Here is a 12,014-nt window from a genome sequence, read left to right on the forward strand (position 1 = left end):
TGTTTCAATGACCTTACCCGGTTTCTTAGAAACGGGTGTGTATGGGCAGATGTTCGCCCTTTGTGTGCATTTGCAATTCTTCTTTGGAACTTCTTCCTTCCGCGTGACTAATCTTTTTGTCCATGTCAAACACCTGCGTGGGCATATCTTGTTTTGACCCCTCTTTCACCCCTGTTGCCACGGGGGACGGGAAAAATACCTTGTTATTTATTTTTTATTTAATTATTCATTTTTTCTCTGTGTTTGGTTCTTCTCTCTCTCTTTTTTTCTCATGTTCGTACCACGTGACTGTGTTCTTATTATCCTTTTTATAGTTTATTTTCCCGCTCTCTCTTCATTCTTTTGCTACCCACCAACCATGATCCATTTGTAGAAACTCTCCGTTCTCTTACCTTGCCCTCGCCCTTGCTACATTTTCTGTATATATATAACTCTGAAATGAACTGATTTTGTACTCTGAAGAAAGGGAGTCCTCTCCTCCCTGAAACGTCAGTAAACTTATTTCTATTTTCTACGTCTTTCTCGTTTGTCTCAGTCTCTACTCTGTGCGAGTTTTTATCGTTTCACACTATATATATATATATATATATATATATATATATATATATATATATATATATATATATATATATATATATATATATATATATATATATATATATATATATATATATATATATATATATATAAATATATATAAATAAATATATATATATATAAATATTTATATGTATATATATATATATATATATACATATTTACTATATAATCTCGGCCTCATGGTAGCTGTGACCCATTCTAGGTATGCTGTATTGTTCTTACGTACTGCTCGTCTGCACCTTGATTCGTCAATGCCTGAATGACTGCTGAGATTTCGACCGAATCGAATGCTCTCTCATAACCTATGAAGTCTATATGTAGTGGTTGAATACACTGCCAACAATACTCTATGACATGCTATATCGTGTGAAAAAAGTTTATTGCTGAATAGCCAACACCGCTTTTTCATTAGGTTAACCAAAATATAAAAAGCACACATTCTGTTAGCGAAAAGCTTGGTAAGTTCCTTGTAGTTGACCGAGATGAAGGTGATCGGCCAGCAAAATTTTGAAGTCCTTCATGTAGCCTTTCTTATTGATTAGGACGACATTTGCATTCGTCCTAGATTCCGGCACAGTCACGGCCATTAGGGGTTGCGTATATAGGTTTGCCAGTTTTTTTCAGTACAATTCGCCCGCCATCCTTCAAGAGGTCTGCGGTTATTTTATCCTCACCAGGTTGTTTGCTAGTAAAATACTAACGGCTACGCAACTTCAGCTCTCGATTAAGATCATTGATAATGTGCTTCCTATATCTCGTGGCCTTTGCTCTGCAACCTACGATACGTGGTTTACGGAGAAAAATGTTTGTAAAATCTGGCGTTTATCCGGACCGTTTTTCTTGTTTATCGGGGCTTTTTACAGCAGGTCAAAAGCGCCTACAGCAATCCATGCGTAATCTTCTTTCGTTTTCGCCATCTTGGAGAATTGCGGTTCTCGTTGGATTTAACGTTCTCGCCAATAAAAACAAATGGTGTTTAATCACCATCGTCGTGTGCTAGTTTACCGGCCATCAGCCACCTAGCGCCGGGCAAGTCGGTTGCTAAGCTTTGCCAGAAATGCCTATGAGGCTTTCCCACGTTAAGAAAGATTTCAAAAACAAGAGAAATTTAATAAAATAAAGGAAGTACCTTTTCAAGTAGGCAGTAAGAATAGTTTGAGCTTTTGCTACTGCTGTTTCATAACTATGTTATTAGAATTGTCTTTCCTCTTCGCGTACATGTAAGTGTGGGTGCGCTGTAGCCCAGGCCAAAAATTTTCAACAACGGAACGAACTGAGCCTACCGCCTGTTGTGAGCCAATGTATTCAGTTATGTTCGCTTGCAACAAAGGAAGGTGTGGTTTACAGGGGAAAAGTTACCGCGTAAATTTTTTTACACTTGTATGTGCTGGTGTATGCAAAAAACGCTCAATCAAGCCCCAAATCTTGTTTCGCCAAGCACTTAAAAATTGGTGTGAAAAATTGTACTACGGGAAAGCATATGTGGTGGCAATAATGAATTTCACGGTTTGCACTTTTCTCCTTTAGTTAAAACTCACGCTACTGTGAGTCGCATTTGTGTATATAAACAATGTAATCTCCCGATGTAAATCGACTTGCTTTTACAGTTAAATGCACTTCAATGCGTTGGACTCATTAAATCCTAAAACGACAGGGTATGAGTTTATTTCTAGGCAATTTAACAAAGGACAGCAGCCTCATGTATTTGCATTACACTTGCATTATAAGATATTTACCTTAAGCAGTTTTCTGTAAAAGTTCACGGTAACGATATTAATGGCACAAAACGTGAGGACGGTGGACACCTGAATTCTTCAGACACCCAAACATTTCATGGAATGCGTCACCTGCAGAACTATTGCACTGAATTGCTACGTGGTTGAGAAATAGCTGCAAAATATCCTCACGCCAGTCAACAGGTGCAAGAATCTAGTACGACTTTTCTTGAGAAATCATTAAAAATACTGAACAAACGTGCTAAATTTTAATATAATTGTCACAAATATAAAATATTACTTTCAGGCGGGAAACGATATCAGTCATTTTAAGTAGTGACTTTACAAACCACGTCTAAATGTTGCACCTAATATAAATCTCATTGCCCTAATGAATCGCTCTGCCACTTAGCTGTGAAACTGCAGCGAAGCATAACTGATGCGCCGTGTCGCTTTCAGGAACGACACAAACAAGTGCGAATGGAAATGATTAACTTTTGTAACTATAATCCGCTGTTCCCGTGACACAGGTCTGTGCCATATTTTATTTTGGAGTATCGCAAAATTTACGATTATAAATTTAATGGCAATAGAAAAACCATTACTGTCTCTACTCTAAACGGGTGATCATTTCAAGCTTTCCCCTGCACAAGTAATTTTTATTGTTTATTTTGGAGTATCGTAATAGTTGCAATTATAAATAAAGGGGTAACACAAAATTCATTACTTACATTTACAAATGTCAGGTGCTTGTGGCGCCGTGCTTTTATAACCTACTTCGACAGGTGAAAGTTAAAGTATGCGCTTTAATGAAGCATATACAGGTGATGTGGAACGTTTACTCCCGCGCCCGCAAGTTTTTAGGGTGCAGTGGTGATGTTGGGTGAAGGATACGTTCCAACAGTGTTTCACAATTTTTTGTGGTTTACAGACCATGGCACAAAAAACACGACCCCCGAGTGCCAAGCCAGTAACGAAACCTCAACATCAACATACCCAGTCTGATGACTGATGACCGAAGACAGCTGGAATACATAGAAAGTTAATAGCGCCAACTTTTTGCTACTTCCAGAAGAGCGAACAATATTTTTTTACAGCAGGCAAGCTGTTGGGGCAAAGCGTAAGTTCGCCGTTTTTGGAAAAAGTACCAAGAAAATACTGACCACTCGTGAGCGCGTGCTTTGCAGCAACCCCATAGAATACTTCGCTCGCAGAGTGGCTAACAAAACCGCAGCGTTGTCGTCAAGCGATGTTGCGGATGTATAAAGAGTCCAGCGCTAGAGCTGAAGATGAAAAGACACACTGCTTGGGAGGGGTCACCCCCACCTCTGCATTCTTCAAAAGTTGTTCTGGATAATTGCAGATATTGCTACGAGTGTTCGAATCCTTCCCGAGACGACTTGCAGATCCCGGCACCGCTGCCTCAAGTTAATGACAAAAAGCTGGTAGAAGTGTACAATGCTTTGTCTGACTTTGTATCCACCACTCGGCACACAAATACAACCACTTGTTCAATGCATATCACGAAGATTACTAGCACGCAACCATAGTAAAAAAATGATACTGTAGCTTTTCTAAGGGTCCGGCAATGCCCACCTACAAGAGCTTCGTCATTCTAGTCTTGTGGAGCAATGCACGCTTCCCTGAATTTTGGAGCGATTGGTCTAAAGCAATGCAGTTTTAGGTTGGTGAACTTGTTACACATTGGACATCTGTAGAATACGGCTGACGCTGGTCGTAATTGTAACTTAACAGTCTGGAATACAAGTTCCGTATCAAAGAAACCGTTGCAACTTCAAATGCTGATGTTTGGCCTAAATCCAGCAAAGGTGTTCCTTGATATCCAGTGAGAAAACAGTGTTGCGAAAAGTCCAATTCATCTCCAAAAGGAAATCCCTGCGACGAAGCATTAGTATTTTCCATTCAATGTCATTAGTTATTTCAAAAGACATTCTTAGTTGTCACCTTATAAACTTGGCACCTGGAATCATTACGCTCGTTTCATAAGTGTGAATACTCATGTTTTCGGAAGCTGCTCAGGTATCCTGCGAAAAAGACTTCCTTGTTTTAGCCTCAATTGGAACAAGATGTAATGCACCAGCTTTTAACTTTGTGTAACAACTTGGTATCCACACTGCTTTCGCACCCAATTTCTTTACTTTTGATAGAAAGTTTTCAGTTGCAGTGTAAACTTTTTGCTTTCATCAGCTTGGTGTAAAATATTTCTGTACGGGTTGCCCTCGGCAAACAATCTGGCTCTTATTTCTACTACTTTACCGATAATTGTCATTGCTAGGTTTGTGTACAATATCTCTGCTACGCTCATACTGTTCGAATAAAACGAGTTTTTTCTTCGAAAGTTTTTGAGGGTTTTGGTTGATGCTCTATTTGAAGTACATTATTGTTCTACGTCTTGCTAATTTTTAACATTTTTTAAACTTTAGCCTCATTACGAACGTCACCCAAGTGTGATCGATGCCGTTAAATTCGTTCTTCATCTGAACTTCCTTCAAAACACCTGGGTGGTCACTTCGACGATATACATGTCATTTTTACTTACACCAGTAGCTCTTCTACATACGTTTATCAAAATACACCTTATAGTAGGCAGAAATACGGTCCCGGTGAACAAGTAGGCGGGGCATCAGCCGTTTGTTACAAACGTATTTTTGGCTTGTATTACAGAGCATGCAGTAGGCAGAGGAAAGCAGAGACACACAACCATGGATTATCTCCTTCTGTATTTCAGAAAAGCACACTTATGTGCACCACGCCGAAAAAACTCAAAATTCCGAGGAAGCCGTGACCAGGAAAAGAAGGCAACATGTTTATGACTGGGTTACAAGCTAAAAATGTCATCTCTTTATGGGTTCATACACGGTCGGCGCAAATGTCGACTGTTTCCTTCGACTCTTATTAAACAATCTCTTTTCCTTCTCACCTCCATACCTCCACCCTCCTTTGAACTATGCAGTACACTACCATAATTTCGCTGATCGTACCATTTGCTCACGAAATATTTTTGCATCCAAAAGAACAAACAAAAATTATCGTCTCTCTTCTTTATTACGGCCTTGGAAGGCGACAGCCGTGCGATATTTATCAAGAATACTTTTCGGGCAACATCGAATTTGTGTCGTTTTTATTTTTGCTTTCTTTTTCATTTGGCACAAAAAACTTCGACTTCATTCATTGCTGCGATGCTATGTATGCGTGGCTGGACATTTTTCCTAAAATCAAGTGCCTGAGAGGCGAATGTGCATATCTTGTACCCACCTACTGTTAAAGTGAGGTGTCATGAGGAACGCCTCAAGATAAAACTTTAACGTTTAAAATTCGGAGTATTGCGAATTCCTTGAAGCGGGCGCGTTGTTTCTCAAAACACCCAATTAGTTGCCAATCACTGCGAGTGCGTATGTCCCAAGAATGGAAGAACAGCACCTAGGACAATAAATAATCCTGTACTCTGGATACGAGAAAACATCGCAGAGTTGGCAAAGTAGGTTGCTGGTAATCACATTCAGGTTATAATTATTTCCAATCAGTAATTTTTTTCCTTTTTACTATTTATGCAGCAACCATTTTCTCGACGAGAAAACAGAACCAACAACGGTACCTTTTCGCAAAACGGGAGCACTCAAGTCTCGCGCCTTAATAATACATCCGCCAGTGTGCAAATAAATGATTGTATGCTCAAAATATCACTATACGTGAGTTCCGTTAAAAAACATGAAGCTTGATGGGTAGATGCCAAGCTTTTAGAAAACCTGTGAGCAGGAAAGCAAGCGCATCTCGCGGCGTGTCCCTGACTGATGGCCTCCGATGTTTTGTGTTCAGATACAACCGCCATGTATTTTAAAGCACAGCTTTAGTTCCCTCACTGATATCGTTGTAAGCCAGTACGCCCTGCAAGAAAGCCAAATTTTCATGTGGTGGTGATGAATGATAGTGGGTGAAGGAAAAGAAAAAAAAAGCCCTGCTGCCAGAAACGAACCTGGGCTCCTTGCGTTATGAACCCGGCGTCTATCCGATTGCTCTATTTTGACCTAGTCCAAGGGAAAGCCAAGCAGCAGGTACCGATTCGCGCCGTGCACCCCAAACCCAAATATTAGGCTTGCGGAGTGCACAGCAAAGGCTTGCTGTGGGTATTTTAGAAAATTGGTCAGACCTCCGCTGTATCACATCCTTGCTGCGGGGAATTTGCAATCCAAGGGATCCATGACCAGAAAGCTTGGCGTTCAACCATCGTCGTCGTTAGACGAAGGGGTACATTTTTTTGTGTTTGATTTAGGAAAACTTATGAAGAATATATTTTTCGTATACAGGAGACGTGCTACCCTTTTGCTTGGATTAGAAGTCTTCACCGCTGGTGTTACTCTGTGGTGTTATGTAAGCGATGCACGTTTTTTTTAAATATATAGCAGAGCTTTCCACATCTACCAGCCAACGGTTGTCTTGCAGCGTGCAGGGCAATAAACTCCCAACACTCGGAGGTGGTGGTGGGGGGGTTGAGGGGGGAAAGGGGCACAGCGGTGTCACGCACCAATAACACTGCAAGGGGGGCGGCGAATTTAACCAGTGTTCCCCGCGTGGGAGTGCCTGATCGCCGGCGGGCGCGTCGGAGGAACCTCTTCGTCGTTTGATTTAGCCACGGTTGATTTGGACCTATTTTGGCGCAGCTTCGCGTTCATTGCGTGCTTCCTTGGCAAGGCTTGATTAACTTGTTCGACAGCACCTCCTGGGTAACCCGTATACGACGGAAGTGGTGGTACCACAAAGATACGTTAAGGATTGCTTTGACGGGCGGGAAAACAAGATGTAGAGAACACATACAGACATATGGCCGCTAAAGAAACGCTACCTTTGCGCACAGCTTGCCACGAATGGCACTCTGTTTTCTAAATTGTTGAATACCAATTCGGTTATGTTTTAGGAGGTATTACAAAAGGCGGAATGAGCAACTGGTCCTGATCAATAGCTAGTATAAGAGTTCCCTCAGCTTTCTCACAATTCTCAAACCTAACTACTTTAAGTCGGTATAAACGGGAATCACTAAGCTCACATGCCGAATTGTTTCGGTGTCTACGCTTTTGTGGCGCGGTGGTGTAGCCCCGAGGTAGCACAACAGCATGGCTAATTTGCGCTGTCTCACCCTTCGAAAGACGCTCCTCTCCGATCCTAGCCCGGCTGTAGCCGACGTGGCTCCGTTCAGGACGACACCCTCGCGAATTCCAAGAAAGGGCTTGCAGAATCTCTGGTTTCACTCCTTGTAGAGACACGTATGAACTCAAGTGTCGCCCCATAGGGAATTGTTGTGGGTGTTGTTTCAAGCTTTGGTTTCCAATCAGCTTCACAGCGTGGATCGGAGCCAATTTTTTTGGTATATGAATTGTTGGTAATTGCAGCAACTTGTCGACATCTTATAAAACTAAATTCATTTGCAACTGAAAATGTGGAGAAATCGTTTAGCGCCTGAAACATTGATATATTTTAACAATAGGAGGCAGCTGTGCACAGGCGTAAAAAACAAAAACTCTGTTCTTTGAATAAACATATCGTTTTTCTCCCATTGTATTCTTTTCTTGCCACTTTTATGATGATCGAGCACGGATCTGAAGCACGCTAAAATATTCGTTACATAAGAAACAGGTGAATCGGCATATAAGGACCTAGTAAACCTAGAACCCACCAATTTATTGCTAAAACTCATGAAGATGAGGCACTTGTGTGGTGTTTACATATTGCTAGGTAAGTTCGTTTAAACCATACTTTGTCGAAGTACCCACTGTGTACTTTTCAACCTCTCTAATTCTGCCTCTTTCGCGTCTCCTCTCCGTCGTGGGTCAAAGCTTTTTAGTATATATTTAGCACCTTTTCTTTTAAACAACAAATTTCCATTCGGAGGTAGTCACGTCGCTTGCCGCCTGTGTCACTTTTCTTACTGTTAGATGCTAACCAGTGCTCATTGAAATTTACTAATCTTACAGGGGAGCTCTTCGCCATCAGCTCCTCTTGTCATTTCGCGTCGTCCCTCGCAAGGGGATTGCTGGACCTAAATAACAAAATGACATCGAAGATACCAGGAGGAAGAAAGCGAAAAGTCTGCTGAAAACGTGGGCAGCAGGGTAGAATCACAACGCCGCGCTGGACATGCTCGCTGGTGGAGTCGCGCTACGAGATAACGCCAGATGAGTGGGAAGTCCTTCGTTCTCCGATTCCGCAATCGCATCCTTACAGAAAGGAAGTGCTGCCTGATCCGAGCTTCAGTGCCACAAACGGCCAAATCGAGAGTTGCACGCCGCTGACGCAGCCGCTATGCACTGTCGCCGAGTTGACATTGGAGCTCGCGTTGCTCTCATTTTTTTATGAGCGAGTATCTCATCATTATAATTTCTTCCACCCCGAAACTTATAATCTTTCGATGTGTAGGTGTGTCGTTATGGCTGCAGCTTAAAAATAGAACTAATCTACTTTTTGTTTGCATTCTGGGGTACTTACGGCAGTTATAGGGTCATCTTTTTTGCTTCGAAACCACACGTTTGTGGTTTTCCTAATGTATTTGGGCTGCAATTAGCCGCAAAAAATATTTGTCGCCAGAAATGTTTGTTGCATAAATAGAAAATATGCGGAGGTTTACGCGATATCACTGAGAGGCACACTGCAGTAGGGGTAACGAATAGTTCAGATCACATGGAGGTGTTTTTGTGCTCAGCAAGACCGACAAAAGTGTGATTTTCTGTTTTAACCCCGTAGGCTGAATGCTAGCCGGGAACGACAGCGACCTCGCCATGTGGCGGAGCACACTGTAATAAATGGGCCCAGGATTGGCGTGAAAGTCACGAGTCAGTGGCCAGTGCGTGTGCGAGAACACGTTGCTTTATGCATGGCACGAAAGAAGCAGAAGTTAGGGCACGAAAGCAAGTACGCGAGACGAAAAATATCAGCGTTAAAAAAGGCATGAGGCTAACGGAAATGTCCGCAGTAAAGAAAGCAAACGTCCTACGGGGTTTTGTCGCAGTCCCTCGAGGTGTTGAAGTCCCGATGCGTGCGGAGTCGACGAGGACGTCACGGCGAGGCTGGCTCGATGACCGGTTCGAGGCCCCGTCGTAACCAGGCGCGGGACGTCGGGCAGGCATCGTCGACCTTTCCGATGAGTCACGGCTCGAGGGCGTAGCAGCTGGTGTGAGCGGAGGGTTCCACCTCCAGGTGAATCCGGGCCCGCGCTCTCTCGCCCAGCGCGTCACCAACTCCAGGCACGACCAGCCCACGGGTTGTCGGGATCAGCGGCGGACGGCTCTCGGGAACAGTAGCGGTTGCGCTCCGGGTCTTCCCCGAAACGATCACAGGGCCGCGCTCTCAAGCCCAGCGCGTCACAGGCGTCCCCTGATCACCGGCCTGGTTCGATTTTTCTGCACGCACTCGTTGCAGCTGGGCGCTCGGTCTCCTCTTCCTCTTCGTCCACGGGCACTTCACCACAATGACCCCTGTTCTAAGAAAGTTGTTGGGGAGCAACAACTATTCTCAGAGGTAAAAAGGCAGGGTGGAGTTGAAAGAAGTTCACAGTACCGGTGGAAAAGTTCTTGCGCACAGTCCACCAGAGCACAGTCAGTCGTACCGGCACACTTCACCGCACAGTACTCGCACGAAGGGTATAGAAAAATCCACTAAACAAATGTACGACCACAATTACGCGTTAACAACCACTGAATAGAACACACTATGTACAAAAGAGAGGGGCGTGGCTTAAACTCTACTCATGTAGTCAGCCCATACATTGTCGGTTCCCTTGATGTACTCCACGGTAAAGGAGTATTCCTGGAGCAGAAGGCTCCAACGCAATACACGGCTGTTGATGTGCTTAGCTGACTAAAAGTATTTCGACGGCTGGTGGTCACACTGTATGATGAAAGGCTTTCCATATAGGTAAATATGGAATTTGTGTACCGCCCAAATTAGAGCCAAGCACTCGCGCTCTATGGTGGGAAGCGCGTCTCTCGGTAACAGGTTGCAGCTCGCGTAAGCGATAGGGTGAAAGACATCCTCGTTGCCACTTTGTAGGAGAACTGCGCCTCGGCTCCTGCTGAAAGCGTCCGTGCGAAGTATGAAGGGCTTGGTAAGATCAGGAGCCTGCAAAATCGGTGCGGACGCAAGTAGATTTTTCAAAGTTATGAAGGCATGTTCTTGTTCGTCGCCCCAGCACACAGTGTTGCTCTGCCCCTTCGTCGTAAGATCTGTGAGTGGTTTTGGGAGAGCGGCATAGTTGGGGACGAATTTCCGGTAGTACCCGGTTAATCCAAGAAAGGACTGTACCGCCTTCTTCGTACTTGGCCGCTTGGAGCCCAGGATCTTGTCCAAGGTTATCAGGAGGTGTTTAACTTTAGACTCTCCAATGTGGTGTCCCAAAAAGGAAATGATGCGCTCTCCAATTTCGCACTTGCTAGGCTTGATAGTGAGCTTGGCAGTTTGATTCTCTCGAACACTTGACGGAGTGTATCTAAGTGCTCTTGCCAGCTGTCAGTGGCAACGATGATATCATCGAAGTACTGGTGGACATTTTTTAGCCCGCCTAGCACAGCTCTCATTAGACGCGCAAAGATGGCTGGCGCTGTCTTTATACCAAAAGGCATATATCGGAAATGGTACAGCCCTGACAAGCTTGAAAAGGCGGTCTTCTCGCGGCTGTCAGCAGTCATTAAAACCTGCCAATAGCCTTTTGTGAAGTCAAACTTGGAGAAGAATTTTTTCTTGCCTGCGAGGGCGAGAACGACGTCTATGCATGGGATTGGCTCACAATCGGAGGCGAGAACTTTTTTGAGTTCTCTAAAATCAATGCAAAGCCGGAGGGTGCGCTCAGGTTTCTTTATAGCCACCATTGGAGCATTGTAGGGAGACTGGGATTTCTCAATGATGCCCATATCAAACATTTGTTGAACTTCGTTTTCGATCGTCTCGTGAAGTGCGAGCGGGAGCGAATACTGTGGAACGTGTACAGTCTTGTCGGACGTTAAGTCCAACGGGCACTGTACAAGGTCTGTTTTCCCGGGCAGGCCCAAGAAGATGAGGCTATACTTGTGTATTATCTCTTGCACTTGAGCCCTTTGGTCTGCACCGAGGTCAGGTGAATACTTGACGTCTCTCCAGGACTGCGTCTGACGAAGTGGTAGGGTGGGTGGGTAAGCTCGTCCGTCGGAGCTGGCTCCGTTGGTGCAGAGCATCTATGCGGTGTAAGGTGACCCACCAGAGTGGCTGCACCTGTTGTACGTGCGTGCCTCCTTGCTGAAGCTTTGACGGCTGCCCTATTGTAACTGGGGTGGTGTTATCCTTCTTGGATAACTTAACATTTGTATGACATAATAACCGCATGTTTTTCATGCCGAAGAGAAAAATTATGTGGCATGGACGAGTGCTCTGAAGCACAAGGTGCATCGTAGCAGGAAGTTCTAATCTCCCGTCGAGTTTTTTTTTTCATGTGATTTCTTTTTGTATGGGTAAGGTTTTCTCTACTTCATTTAACATTTTGCGCTGCAATCATCATTTCAATATAAGCGAGTTTACACTGCGTTTAGACAGACACTGACGGGCTGACAAGTTTTTGTTAGCGTGATGTTGACATATCACCGGCAGCGTGCAGGCACAGTGGCGAATCCGCCTACTCGTAACCTCGTGCGAACGTGCCTGTTACGGCACAGAGACAAGCAA

At 44.0% G+C, this 12,014-nt stretch overlaps 2 long non-coding RNA genes across 2 annotated transcripts in view; both read left to right on the forward strand.

Moving 5' to 3' along the window:
- The first annotated feature begins 461 nt into the window (after window positions 1-461).
- Window positions 462-5,202, forward strand: LOC144139403 (uncharacterized). Its single transcript, XR_013316189.1, has 3 exons — window positions 462-488; window positions 3,247-3,435; window positions 5,065-5,202. It is a non-coding gene; the product is annotated as an uncharacterized LOC144139403 (long non-coding RNA).
- A 2,785-nt stretch (window positions 5,203-7,987) lies between these two features.
- Window positions 7,988-12,014, forward strand: part of LOC144139405 (uncharacterized) — a 51,442-nt gene continuing 47,415 nt past the window's right edge. The window contains exon 1 of the long non-coding RNA XR_013316190.1: window positions 7,988-8,063. This is a non-coding gene — a long non-coding RNA (uncharacterized LOC144139405). The remainder of the gene's footprint in view (window positions 8,064-12,014) is intronic.

The sequence above is a fragment of the Haemaphysalis longicornis genome, unplaced genomic scaffold, assembly GCF_048455015.1.
Source record: "Haemaphysalis longicornis isolate Haplotype H1 unplaced genomic scaffold, Haemaphysalis longicornis Haplotype H1 scaffold_5, whole genome shotgun sequence".
In the NCBI taxonomy this organism is placed as follows: Eukaryota; Metazoa; Arthropoda; class Arachnida; order Ixodida; family Ixodidae; genus Haemaphysalis; species Haemaphysalis longicornis.